General features: G+C 44.8%; 1 long non-coding RNA gene across 2 annotated transcripts in view; it reads left to right on the top strand.

Moving 5' to 3' along the window:
* Window positions 1-2302, top strand: part of LOC119289532 — an 11352-nt gene extending 9050 nt beyond the window's left edge. Inside the window, exons 4-5 of one of the 2 annotated variants that reach the window (XR_005141539.1) lie at window positions 678-1172; window positions 1249-2302. This is a non-coding gene — a long non-coding RNA (uncharacterized LOC119289532). Of the gene's footprint in view, window positions 1-677; window positions 1173-1248 lie in introns of those variants that run through there. The other variant, XR_005141540.1, reaches the window with a different exon arrangement.
* Window positions 2303-12164: the final 9862 nt, after the last annotated feature.

The following is a 12164-nucleotide window of genomic DNA, read 5'->3' as shown; positions in this document are numbered from 1 at the left end:
AGGTGACATGCCCACGGCATGTCACACTGCAACATGCGACCTCCCATCCGCCCTCCAATCTTCATCCAACGTTCCACAGTGATCCAAGGCAAAAAAAATATTCCCAGACGATAAACTACACAGGCTTGGACCAAATCGTGGTGGTCTGCCCGCTCGGAACCAATTTGTGGCGGGGAAAATGGGAGATTGGCACCGAGCGTTGCCGCCGCAGAGGACAGGCAGGGCAGCGCCGCCGCCGAGGAGGACCTGCAGCGTCGCGCCGCCGCGCCAGTGAAGCGCTACGCCTCGCCGCGACGGTAATCAGCGCCGCCGAGCCCCTGCGGGAACCAGCTCCGCCAAGTCGCCGAGGAACCATAAGAGCGTTGTCGTGTGCTGGGAAGCAGCGACATGCCGCTGCGGTCCACGGAGGAGCGCCACCCTGACCGCCATGTCCGGTTTCCCAGGTCGCCTCTCCTCTTCCTCACATCAGTTTGATGCATGTGCAGTTTGGGTTCAGAGTTAGCACGGTTTGGGTTTAGTTTGGTTTCAGAATTAGCTGATAATATGTGTAGTTCTATGACTTTGCATCAATATCACCGCTGCACCAAAACAAGTTAAATTATGTGTAGTTCTATAAGTTTGCAACAATGACAAAGATTGCAGTCCACTAATTTATATACTTTGTTTTCGTTTGGCAGAATTGAATGTTGTGCAATGGCAGAAATTGGAAAGAGGACACCCAAAGTTGGTATGAAGTTCAGAGATTTGGAAGAGACTTGGGAGTTTTGGGTAGATTATGGGGGTCACATCGGCTTTGACGTGAGGAAAAGAAGACAAGGTAGCATTTGAAGAAGCGTTTTCCAATATGAGTGCATAAGCAAACTTGGTTAGATAGTATCTACAAGGTGGAAGAAAAATGGGCTGAATGTTATATGAGAGATGTCTTTAGCTTGGGAGTGAGAAGTACACAATTAAGTGAGAGCTTCAACAATGCATTGCAAAATCATTTGAAATCAGATTTTCATATTCTTCGATTCTTGATGCATTTTGAGAGGACAGTGGCAGTAAAAAGAAGAGCTGAATTAGAATTAGAATTCGATGCAATAAAGAATATACCAATAATTAAAATGAAGACTCCTATGTTGGTGGAAGCAAGCGAAGTATACACTCTGATTATTTTTAGGCTTTCCAAGGTGAGTATGAAAGATCAACGGCTGCATGTTGTAGAGTATTGGATGGAAATAACAGATTTGTTGTTGCTATTGCGAGGTTGCATGGAGATTTACAGTTTGAGGAGGAGCACATAGTGATAGGTGATCCTTTGACCAAAACGGTTTCATGTAGTTGTGGGATGTTCAATAGGACAGTAATCTTGTGTGCACATGGTCTAAAAGTGCTTGATTTGATGAACATAAAGACATTGCCGGCACATTATGTCTTGAAGAGATGGACTAGAGAAGCTCGCAATGGAAGTATACAAGATAGGCAAGGAAGGAATGTGGTAGAAAATCCAAAAATGAAAGCTGAACTTCGATACAAGGATTTGTCTCATAAATTTCACAAAATGTCACAAAAAGCAGCCAACTCTCCACAATGTTGTATTCTATTGGATAATGCACTTGATTCCGTCGCTCCGCATATACATGATTTACTCAATGCATCCACTAGTGCCATGAATGAACTATGTAAAGACAAAGAGAATGTTGACCCAAATGTGCAGCAAATAGATGAGTTGCTTAGATCTGCACGACTGAAGAAAAAAGAGGTTCAGTCAAAGAACTTAAGGAGAAAGGAAAATTGGCTTGATACGTTACTCAAGAGGAAGCACAGAGTAACTAAAGGACCAACAAAACAGGGAGAAAAGATATGTTGCAATTGGTACATGATATGTTGTTATTGCTCATTTGTTAACTAATTACAGTGATTTTTGTTCTCAGCCACAAAGGAAGGAGGATGGTGTGCAACAAAAGAAAAAAGATAAAAGATGGTGTGCAGCCTTAAGTAGAAGTGGAGAAGTATGACAACAACAAAAAGTAAATTTGGTGCTTCAAGAGTGCAATAGTATTATGAGTTTCACCCAGCTCTTGACGGCTGACCATGATAATCTGTTCTAGCATGGAAGCTCCTTAGATAATATTTTGTACATGGTGGTGATGATGATGATTATCTGTTCTAGCATGGAACTTGTTAGATAGTATTTTGGATATGGTTAACTATAGTAGTATGGGGTTAACTATATTAGTATTTTGTAGCCTAAGTGTACAAGCAAGTGGTACTGAATTTGAATATATCGAGCTTTTGAATTACAAGTAAGTGGTACTGAATTTCAATCAAATGGTACTTAATTTGTATTGTTAAATTACTGTTGTTTTTGTTACTATATGACTGATGTTTGCATATAGTTTTTTTGTTTTTTTATAGCTAAGTTTAAAATTTAATTTATGCAAATTAGGTAAAAAATATATTGCTGCTGTTTGTACTGTATAATGATTGAAAAGTTGGTGATTCTATTGAACAAACTATGAAAACAGTAGTCTAATGCATTTCGCCTGTGTAGTCTGATCGCCTGGGATTTTTTTGCCTTGGATCGTTGTGGAACATTGGATGGAGATTAGAGGGCAGATGGGAGGATGCATGTTGCAGCGTGACATGCTGTAGGCATGGCACCTGATCCCAGCCCCCCCCCCCGGGGGGGGGGGGTAATGTTTTGCTGAGGTGTGCATGTGTGGTTATAAATGGTTTGTTTCGTCTCTCCAAACTAGTTTTGCTAAGGTGTTCATTTCCAATCTAGATCTTCACTGGATATGAAAGAAAGATAGTCATATGCTCCTAAATGGCATTTTTTAAAATGGTTAACAGGTAAAATAATATTATATTCAAATTCTATACATTTTTCTAATCAAATTTTATATATGACATGTTAAAATTGAAGTTACGGTTTAAAATAATATATTTTTAAAGCATTTAATATGGCTGCAGGTTGATATCAATGAACTCTTTGTATATGAATTCATCAAGGTCCTTGTTCTCAGTCATCATGTGACAAATACATCATCTGCCTACAAATGAGTGAAAAAAATCTAAAAATAATATTTCGGACATTTCATCGAACACACAGAGAACGAGGTGTATGTCCAAATGAGTAGGACGTACTAGGGTGGGGGCACGAACGGCGATGCCAGCACTGTAGGTTGGGGACAACGACGAAGGTAGGGTGGTGGCAGAGTTAGGAAGGGATAATGCGGATGAGGCAGAAGAGAGGAAAGGAAGAGGGCAAGCCTGAGCTAGGTTGGACACGATTTGGATTGTGTCCAGCCTGTCAAATCCGATGTGGTGAGCTAGGTTGAACACGATTTGGGTGGCGTCCAGCCTGTCAAATCCGATGTAGCGGACACGCCTGCACCGGTGTCTCAATTTTCACCCACTCATAGACAGGATTTGAGGGGTGCCGGACTGGCCAGAAATTTGGACTAACTTTGTGGGGGTCCAAGTGGGTGACGATGTTGTGACCGGACTGTCTACCTCGTTTGGCACGATCTGAGGGGTGAGTTGTCGATGCTCTCAAACCTAGCACATGCGGACACACCCGAGCTCAAAACAAATATCTTTAACGAACAGCCAAAGCAACAAAATTTGACCATAGCTCATCTCAAAGAAATAGGTTAACCAGTAGACCCCCCCCCCCTAGCCGCAACCCCGATGGCTGACGGTCGCTCGAGCTGCTGCCCTAGTAGCCAGATCTGGAGCAGAGGATCTGCCCAGACCGAGCAAGGCAGCACACCCAGGCCACCTGGCCAGCAGAGCACTGTGCTTCCCAGCACCTTTGCATCGCTTCGTCGTCCCCCGGTTACAGTCATTGGACTACCGTCCGAGGTAGCCACCGCCCCAGAGAGCCAGATCTGGCGCATGAGCTCCCATGGATAGCAGCGGCGGATTCCCCGGACGACTAGCCATCCACTTCACCACACTGTGCCACCGCTAGTCGCGCACGAGTCCCCGTCGCCAGGTCGCGCCCTGCGACGCCAGGCTCAGACAAGAGGAGGAAGAAACTGTCCCTATCGGTGTCGGCGCCGCCCTCATGTGGTAGCGGGAGGATTAGGAGGATAAGGAGTGGAGGAGCCGGCAGTGGCTAGGGTTTCTTTGGGCTGCCCACACAGGAGCCACACGTGAGCGGGAGGGGTGGGTGGGGGAGAGGGGTTGCCTGGTTATTGTCGATGTTTGTGGTGAACTGGTGATTCATATATTTTTAGATAAAATGGGGATTCATATTTGATCCTCTAAATACAAGTACTCTGAATGCTAGATCACCTAATTGAATTTTATCTTTATAAAAATTCAGGTAGTTAGATTCATCAGTATAAAAAGACCTACTTGTTCTTGCCCTGGTGCCATTTAGAACCGACAAGGGCTTAAGATAGATGCCAATAAATACATATTCACCGCATGCTCCTACTCTTTCGTTCACTAATGTAAGCAATGTTCAAGAATTCATTCGACTAATCAATTAATGGGCTAGTTAATTGTTACTCGTTGGGTGGCCGATTCAAATAGCATCTATTTATCACATTAACTTGTCAGGACAATTAAATGGCCTATTAGGCCGATTAAATGGCCTGTTAGGCCAATTAACTAGCCTGTCACACCGATTAATCGATTACTAGGCCGATTAATCGATGTTTTCCTACTAACTTCCGGGCAAACAAAACCCAAATTATTGGCATGTAACCTCACCATCCTCCTTTCGCTTCTCAATAACTAGGATTTGATCAAACAATATGATATTTTGGCATATTACATAGCTGGGGCATGAGAGTAGAGTATAATACATAAAAAACTAGAAAATGTTCGCAGGTTCCTATTAAATCTACCGATTAACGACTATCAGGACCCCGATTTCAAGTCACATCGATTTAGCCGGTAACACCTCATATCACTTTGCGGCCTCACGCACGGTATCCCACGGGTGTCGCCTTACCATGGCCCGGGACCGTTTGCGCCTTTTGGCTCACGTATATGATAGTGTCGCTAGCATCCATATGACAGAGAATCCGGGCCGACATGGCTAGTCGTGAACCCAAAACAGCACTAACCTATGCGGACAGGCATACATGATTCACATCGAGCGTGTCGGTCAGCGGCGTGTGAATCCGGGCTGTAGCACTGGGCTAACAGGACTGCGGGAACCCGGGCTGTAGCAGGCTAGGCAGGACTCCGGATGTCACCGCGTGACATTTCCCCGAAAGAACAGACACAGGAACGAAGTGAAACACATGCCGGCCAGTCAAGTGTCCTGAGCAGTAGTGCTGGGCTAACAAGACTCCGGTGAACCGGGCTGTAGCGGACTACTATGGCTCATGGAAGCACTTAGACTACATTTCCCCATAAGAAAGGCTGCCAAGGCTAAACAACTAGATTGTCGGATCACACACATACCAAGCATTTCAATCATACACACAATATGCTCGATATGTGTAAATACAACATGGCATCACAAACATAACTCTACAACTCAAGTATTTATTCATTAGGCTCCGAGGAGCGAGATGTTACAAACATGGGTCTCATGACCCAACAATCATAGCATACAAATCAAGGCACAAGCGGAAGCTTAACATGTCTGAGTACAGACATCTACAAATGAAAAAGGCTAAGAAGCCTGACTATCTACCAGATCCTGCCGAGGCACAAGATTGTAGCTGAGGTATCAAGCTAAACGTCGAAGTCCACGCGGAACTACTAGCGAGACTGAAGTCTCTCTCTCTGCAAAACATAAATTAAGCAAACGTGAGTACAAAGGTACTCAACAAGACTTACATCAGAACTAGCTACATATGCATCGGTATCAACAAGGGGTGGTGGCGTAGTTTAACTGCAGCAAGCCAGCTTTGACTCAGTGGCTAACCTGAACTACGATTGCTAGCAACTGTTTTGAGGTGGCGCACACGAGTCCACATATTCACCATTCAATACACCACTATGGATCCGCTCCCGTCTCCCTACGAGAAGGCCATCCATAGCACTAACATTTATCTTGCGAGTTTTAGAGTATCCACTTTCACTTGTCTATGAACTGTCATAGGCAACCCAGAAGTCCATTACCGCGGACACGGCTATTCGAATAGATGATGTTAACCCTGCAGGGGTGTACTTCTTCACACACGCTCTCACCACTTACTGCCGTTTACACGACATGTACTCGACAACCTTCAAGCGGAAGCCCAACGAGGGTGTCGGCCACGGCCTACCTAAACACTCAAGTCTCTAGTCCAGGTTTATCGCCTATCTAGGTTCCATCCGCAGGGAGTCCGACCGAGGTTTCCACATACGGCCCCGAACGATGTGTACAGGGTTCCGAGACACCAAACGGGCGCCCGGCATGCCCGGCCACAGTGTATCTACCGCAACATAGCCCACCCCTAGGGTCAGCGCTACGCACGACCGCCAACACATATCCTATAAACACCAGAAACTAATTGCAACTCCTGGACAGAGGACAAGGGTGATCAAGAAGCCGAGAGGGTCCATTGGTTTCGGACCCAATGCGTGGTAGTAACTGTTTCATGGATCACAAACACAGAACTCAGTTCCTAAGAACGGTTTCAATGAGACAACCCACCATGTACTCCTACATGGCCTCTCACCACTACCTTTACCAAATCGTGTTCACACACTTAGCTCACACACTGTAGGACATGTTTACACACCTCCGGTTCATCCCCGATGAACCAGACCTGACACGACTGTATGCAATAGCAGGCATGATAAACAAGTATGAATGAGTAGGCACATCAGGGCTCAAACAACTCCTACTCATGCTAGTGGATTTCATCTATTTACTGTGGCAATGACAGGTCATGCAGAGGAAAGGGGTTCAACTACCGCAACATGTAACAGTTGAAACGTTGTTGTCCTAATGCAGTAAAAGAGAGCCGAAGCGAGAGAGTAGGATTGTATCAGAATGAACAAGGGGTTTTTGCTTGCCTGGCACTTCTGAAGATAGTATATCTCTTCATCAGTGTCATTGATCACGTCATCAGAAACATCGTCGTCTGAGAGGGGACGGTTACCGGCAAACAGGGAAGGACACAATCAATGCCATGCAACAATATGATGCATGAATGTGACATGGCAATATGCTGTTGATTGGCCTAATGCGACTAGCAACAAGTTAAATGGAGTTGGTTTGAACACTAGGTTCAAATTCAAACTCCATATGTGCTTTATTAAATGCCATTTAATTGTTTTGTCCAAAACAGAGGACAACATTGTTCAAACATGCATGAAAATGGTACAGATGGATTCCTTGAATTTTTCTGATCATTTTTCATATATAATTTATCTCATTTGGAGTTACGGTTGAATTTCTATGAATTTTAGAAGTTTATACTATTTTCTGGAATTTCCTGCATTAAATTAAATCTAGAAAAGTAATGCTGTATCAGCATTAGGTCATGCCGACGTCAGCAGGTCAACAGGCCCGGTCCAGGTCAAACCTGACCTGTGGGACCCGCGTGTCAGTGTCACATCTAACTAACAGTGCCTGTTAGTGCTAAGTAGGTGATTAACTTAACTAATCTAGGGCTGGGCCCGCATGTCAGCGAGTCAGTGGGTTCACTAAGTTAATTAACACTAATTAAACTAACAGTAATTAAACAGGGGCCTGGGCCCACATGTCAGGACCCAGGGGAGGTCAAACCGGGGTCTACCCGGGCCAGCGGGGTCAACCCTGCCGGTCAAAGCGGTCAACCCGCCGGCGTTTAGCCGCCGGCGAGGGCCGAGACGGCGGTGCGGCTCGGGAATCGCCCACAGGCGACCATTTGCGCGGCGGAGAGGCTCTACATGATGAGGAGACTCGTCTGCGTCCAGTGGTAGTGGTGTTTGGGCTCGGGGTGGTCCGAAACGACGGCAACGTCGAGCTTTGCGGCGGCCGGAGTTCGGCCAACGGCGGGTTAGGCGATGCAGGGAACGGCAGGAGCCGCGGGTGGTCGCGGTCGACTCCTGGGAACGTGCTGAGCACGGTGACGCGCTCGGTTTCGAGCCTCAACGGCTGCAGCGATGGCAGGGACATCGCCGGCGACGTTGAGCTCTTGGTTCCGGCTGTGGAGCTAGCTAGAGGATGCGTGCGACGACGAGGTAAGGGGGGTTTCGATCGGGGGCTCACAGAGGATCGTTTGGCGCAGACGGCGAGGCCGAGGAGGGTTGAGGATGAGCGGGAGGCCGAGAGGGATCTCCGGCGACCGAGGTTGAAGAAGATAGTGGTGAGGGCGTTCGGGGGCGTCCGGCATCGCGTAGCTTGGGGGAGAGGACGAGGCAGACGTGGCGGAGCCCGTGGACTGCTCGGAGAGGCGAGTGGGAACTCGGTGGCCACGGGGACAGCGGGCGGCAGCGACGGTTGCGCTCCGGCGTTCTCGGGTCCGAGGGGGAAGCGAGACAGGGAGCGGGGTGGGGGCAAGTGAGAGGTCGAGCGGATCCGTACGGCAACGGGGTGGTCATCCGCGGCGTCGCGCTGGCCAGCGAGGGCCAGGCAGGCAGCTGCGTGCCAGCCCGCGTGGGCGCCGTGCTCGGCCTCGCCTCTGCCAATAGGCAGAGGTTGAAGACAGGTATGCCCCTGGTGGGCTAGGCCGGTTAGCTGGGCCGCCGGGTAAGGAGGCCCAAGTGGGTGAGGCAGGTGAGTTCTTCTCTCTCTCTTTCCTATTTTCTGTTTTCTATTTTTTTTGCAGTATGTTTTGACTTAGTTTAAATACTAAAACACTTTATAAAATTCTGCAAACTTTTATAGGCACTATCTGATTTAAACCAGAGGCCCTCACTAAGTTTCAGAATAATTGGAGCTAGCAAATATTTTATAGGAATTAGTAGCTCCAATTCAAATAAGTATTGACTTAATTCAAAGGCCCAAATAAATATTTCTGTGATTCTAAAAATATTGGTTTGAATTTTACCTCTTGCCAATATTTCCAGAAATGAACAGGAACATTTTCTTGGGTTTATTTGAAACAATTTTTAATGTTGATCATTTTTAGAAAAGATTTCTGAGGCTTTCCACTTTCCCCAATTCAACTTTCTATACATGATGCATGAATGCTTGTGCAACTAGTTACAACCAATTCTAGAGCTGTGACACGACCGACCGATTAATCAAGTTAATAGGACGATTCACCGGTTAATCGTTACTCCCAAGCCCACCGAGCAGCTATCAGTTACTGATTTCCTTAACAATGAATGTAAGATGTTCTAACTCTTTTCTAAATTAGATGTATAGACAAGTTTTAGTGTGTTTGTTCACTCGTTTCAGTCTTTGTATAGTCTATATTAAAATATTCAAAACATCTTATATCTATGAATGGAGGAGTACTATATATATATATATATATATATATATATATATATATATATATATATATATATATATATATATAAACTATATTAGAGTACTATATATATACTTTATTGTAGCAGCAGGGGTTGTTAGAATGCATTCTATTTCTCATCATATTCAGTTAGGAGGCTACGTTTTTTTAGGCTCATTGGTTTGTTAGAGGTAATTTTTCTTAATTTGCTCTTAGAGCATCTCTAGCAAATTCCGTATAAGCCCCGAAACTATGAAATAACCACCGTTTTGCTGTTTTGGGCAGAAAAAGTGTCCATCCCGGATCCTGCAAAACTGCTGGCAATGCGAAAAATTATCCAAGTTCCAGCTCCACCTTAAATAAATCTTGTACACAAGATACCCAGATTTGGAGTCAATATTTAGGGTGAAGCCACACAACAGTTGGCATGAGGGAAATTTCAGTCCAACTATCACTGGACCGGCACCGGACTCGTAGGAGTCCGGCGAAATTTCACCAAGGTGCTCCGATTCTGCCCAAATCCCCTCTAATTTCTGGCAACCAACCTCGATTCCGACCGATTCTCGTCAATTCCGTCATAGGATCAGGAGCTCAGGTGGGCGGCCACCATTGACGTGCGGCAACACGTGCCGCTGCTCAAACAGGCCACGGCGGTAATACACGGCTAGCCGCCAGTTGGGCGTGGAAAAAGTCCATTTTAAACCCTAAACTCGTAGAGCTTTGACGAATCAAACCCTCAAGTTCAAATCCCGGTCGTTTCAACCCTGAACTGTATAATCCCGGTCTAAATCAGACCCTGGATCCGTTTGCCAGACAGGGAATGCAAAGAATGGCCGGGATTGGTGGCGGTTTCCTATTTGCCGCCCGTGGGCAGCCAACAGCAGTGGCTACACCCCACAGCGCCCGCGGGTGGGCCGGCCCATTTCGCAGCAGCGCATATTGCTCGTTCACTGTTTTGTTTTTAGTTCGTTTCTGCTGTTGACTTTTTGTTTTATTTTATCTTTTTGTTTTTTTTCTGGTTTTTGCATGTTCTTTCTGCCTTTTCATTTCTGGTTCTTTCGTGTTGTTTCTGGCTTTATCTTTTTTTTCCTTTTTCTTTTTCTTCCATTAATACATTACAAGGAAATGTTTCATTGTGTATTTTTAATCATTAATAATACTTTAATATGATGAACAAGCTGTGTTTCTTCTGTTTATTTTTACTACTCTTCTTTTTTGTGTATTATACAAGAGTTTATCAGGTATTAAGAAAATGTTCATCGTATATTTAAGAAAATGTTCGTATATTAAAAATATATTCATTTATGTACTTAAAAATGTTCAGCATATAAGAAAAAAATGTTCAGTGTATATGAAAAAAATGTTCAATATGTATTTTCAAATTGTTCAGTATTCATCACAGTAACGTTCATTGTGTATTTTCAAATTGTTTAGCACATATCACTGTAGTGTTTGTTATGTATTTACAAATTGTTTAGCGTATATCACAAAAATGTTTAATGTGTATATAAGAAATTTTCGTTGTGTATCAAAAAAATGTTCAATGTATATTAAAAGGTCCACGGGTTTTGTAACAAGATTCATGAATTTGAAACAAACATATTGAGAAAAAGGTTCACACATTACATAAAAAAGGTGCTCGCATTTCTTTAGCAGTGCAACAGAAAAAATGGGGCGGCCCAGCGCGGAGGACGGGTACACTCCATGGTCAACAGTGCTTGAATTATTTCGAACCATATAAAACCGGTGGCCACTTAGTAGGAAGTAGCAAACAAAAAATAAGAACCTCGTGAACCAGATTTTTAAAATAAAAAAAGTTTACAATTTTTGAAAAAAAATGTTCACAGATTTAGAAAGAGTACAATGATTTTGAAAATAAGCTCACAGTTTTTCAAAAGAAAATTCAATGGATTTGGGAAAAAATCACTTTCTTTGGGAAAAGATTCACGCGTTCAACAATTGTCAGATTTTCAAACATTACTCTTTTTTTTTAAAAATGCAGGAAAGGATACCAAAAAACCCGCCCTGATTCTGCGTTTAACTTTTTTTCTTAAACTTGCGCACTCCAGTTTGGTGACACAGGCTTGTTAGGTTGACTGGTTTAGCAAGTCTCCTTCGGATCTACAGGTTCGTAGTTCGAATCGTAGGACTTGTTGTTTTATCTTTTTCGACAATCAAATTGTTATGCTACTTTTTTTCTGAGAATAATTGTTACGCTAGTACGGACGCTATTGTACACCATGGGCCGGCCCAGCTAGGTGTCACTGCATGCGTCGGGTCGAGCTCCCGTGTAACAGAAAAAAAAGACAATTTTTTTGCAGACAAAAAAGAACAAATGGGGTGGCCCAGCAGAGCCCAGCCAGAGGAATCCCGGTTGATATTCGTCAAGGTTTGATCTAGACCGGGATTATACAGTTCAGGGTTGAAATGACCGGGATTTGGACTTGAGGGTTCGTTTCGCCTAACCTCTACAAGTTCAGGGTTTAAAATGGACTTTTTCCGTTGGGCGTGGACATGACTAGGCATCCATCTTCCGGCTGGCTCGTCGCGGTGGAGGTTGCTGGCCGGGCGAACACCTCCCCCTGCTGGGCAGGGCCGACCGTTGTGTGAGAGCTGCTCGACAGGCGCCATCAGACCTGGAACAACGTCCAGAAGGAGACGACGAAGTGCAGTGGCTAGCTGAGGCAGGGGTATCTTGTCGATTCCATGGGGAAGAAGACCAAAAAGAAAAAAAACTGACTTGGGGACCTTTAGTGGTGATTTACATTTGCGGTACCGATTTCACGGGATCTGTTCTACTGGAGCTTTCGCAATACCATAAAATCGTTTTGCAGT

Source organism: Triticum dicoccoides, chromosome 1A, assembly GCF_002162155.2.
Source record: "Triticum dicoccoides isolate Atlit2015 ecotype Zavitan chromosome 1A, WEW_v2.0, whole genome shotgun sequence".
Taxonomy (NCBI): Eukaryota; Viridiplantae; Streptophyta; class Magnoliopsida; order Poales; family Poaceae; genus Triticum; species Triticum dicoccoides.
The sequence above is the reverse complement of the archived record's forward strand: the minus strand, read 5'-3'. Positions and strand labels throughout refer to the sequence as shown.